A 2667-nucleotide genomic window follows, 5' to 3' on the forward strand; every position below is an offset into this window, starting at 1 on the left:
TGTGAATGTGAAGGCAATACATTCGCATGGTCTGCCCATGACATGACATAAACATTTCGAAATGTATATAAGAGCTGACCTACTTTAATGTAATCATTGTTTACATTCAAATAACATTTGATATAAGACCTGAATGTTACAAACAACAGGCCAGCCAACACAAGACTCCATTTATTTCTAAGTAAGGCGGGTTTTCATCATCCATCGTCAATGAGAAACAAAGTATAAGAAAACAAAGCGTGCACATATGGCAGAGTTTATTTTACTTAATTTTTTTAGTTTTATTTTTTCCACAGGACACAATGACACAGGAGCTCTAAATATTACCATAGACAATAATGTACTCATATAGCAACAAGACAAACTGCGCGTAGAAAACTCAAAAGTACACCATCTAAATTCAGTTCATGATAATACAACTGAAAATGTGGGAAACCACAAAAGAAGATAAATAACAATTATTAGTGAGTTTTAAGAAATATGTCTCCCTACCTATTTAAAATTGGTCACTGAATAAAAAAATGGCCATGAAGTCCAGCGTAGTGACGTGTTACATTCTTGCTAAATGTAAATGAAATTTTTTTTCTGTAAATGTGCCATATTTTGTCAATTGTGATTTTTTACACCACAATCGAAATTTTTCCTCCGCTTTTAACCCATCTGTGCAGTTAGAACACACACTAGTGATTACTAGCCCGGCATCCAGGGAGCAGTTGGGGTTAGGTGCCTTGCTCAAGGGCACCTCAGTCATGGGCTCAGGTCTGGGAATCGAACCCACGACCCTCCGGTCACAAGACCAGTTTCCTACCACCAGGCCATGACTGCCCTAATGAATATACATAAATAATTGGCATATATAATTCAAATATAGGACTTAAGCGTGTTCACACGTAACTATAAAAGGCATTCTTAATGGAATGCCTTAAATGCGAAAATCAGCTGAGCATCGTATTTCACACCACTGTAGCTTGAAGTATTAATGACTGCATATGCAGAATATTTAGATATTATTAAGCGTTAATGTGCTAGAGAAAGGCAGTCAGCATGTATAAAAATTGCCAACACAACTCTTGACAACTCTACCATCTCTGTTGTCACCCACATGCATGTAAGGTTTCTCGTCTGTGGGCATGTCCGAGATGGTAGGCTGTCGGTCTCCCTGGATGGTTGCAATGTTGTGTAATACCACATGCCATTATTATGTTGCACGCCCTTTCAGGGGTAACTCTGAGCCCCTTCAGGCACTGGAACTTGGCCTCGAGGATTCCTAGGGTCATTTCAATTTCTGCCCTGGTTTTGCTGTGGGCCTGATTGTAGCGGGACTGTGCTCCAGGTGCAGGATCTGAATAGGGAGTCATGATTTGCTCTGTTCACACCCCAATCTACTGTGCCAGAACAATAGCAGCAGCTCAGTAGATGGGGGTGTGGACAGAGCAAACCAGTTTAACAACTTATTCTACATGTTTGACTGTCCTGCTCCTGCTGCCCCCTCCCCCTCCCCCCCTGCAGCACTCACCACCCAGTCACCCCCACCAGCCCCCCGGCAGCCCCCTACTCCTGCTCCTCCCCCCTCCTGCAGCAGTTACCACACTGTCACCACGGCCAGCGGACCGGCCCTCACCCTCACCTCTACGACCCCCGTCACCATGACCACCCTCACCTCCACCATCTCTGCCAACATCAACACCACCATCAGTTTGCCTGCCGGGAGAAGGTGGGGGTGGAAGACGCCACCCTCCATCTCCTGCACAGAGCTCACTCTCACCTGGACAAGGGGAGCGGTGCTGTGAGGGTCATGTTCTTTGACTTCTCCAGCGCCTTCAACACCATCCAGCCCCTACTGCCGAGAGACAAGCTGGTGAAGATGGAGGTGGACATGCACCTGGTCACCTGGATCACGGACTACCTGACTGGCAGACCACAACATGTCAGGATCAGGGACTGCTTCTCTGATACAGTGATCAGCAACACGGGAGCACCACAGGGGAACGTACTCTCTCCAGTCCTGTTCACCCTGTACACATCAGACTTCAAATACAACTGGGAGTCGGGCCACATGCAGAAGTTCTCTGATGACACTGCAATTGTGGGGTGTGTGCGTAATGGACAGGAGACGGAGTACAGAAGCCTGATTGAGGACATTGTGGTGTGGTGCAAAGCAAACCATCTACAGCTGAACAGCACCAAAACCAAGAAGATGTGCATAGACTTTAGAAGGTCCAGGCCCTTTCAGCAGCCAGTCTCCATCGATGGAATTTACACTCACAACCCCCTCCAGGTTCAAATCTCACTCCAAGCAATCTTGAAAAGTTGGCAACCCTGTATTTTATTAACCATTAATAATAAAAGTGAAAACATGTTCTTGAAAATTCAAGCATTACATTCAAAAGCAACAAAATTCAGATGCATAATTTCAGTGCAAAAAAAATGTAGTGCTTCAAATTCAAGGGCAAAAAAATTCAGTGCTTCAAATTCAAATTCAAAATCTGATGACACAGATTTCCTTCCATAAGCTTCAATATCCACAGGAACCTGGAGGAAAGGACGCGTCATGATGACGTGTTTGTAACTCTGGTTTAGGTTTAAATTAACCTGCCAGCAAGCGGGTTAGCTATAGAGCGTAAGTTGCTATAGCAACTGACAACGAGTTCGTTTTAAAACGCATTC

The sequence above is a fragment of the Brachyhypopomus gauderio genome, chromosome 10 (genome assembly GCF_052324685.1).
Source record: "Brachyhypopomus gauderio isolate BG-103 chromosome 10, BGAUD_0.2, whole genome shotgun sequence".
In the NCBI taxonomy this organism is placed as follows: Eukaryota; Metazoa; Chordata; class Actinopteri; order Gymnotiformes; family Hypopomidae; genus Brachyhypopomus; species Brachyhypopomus gauderio.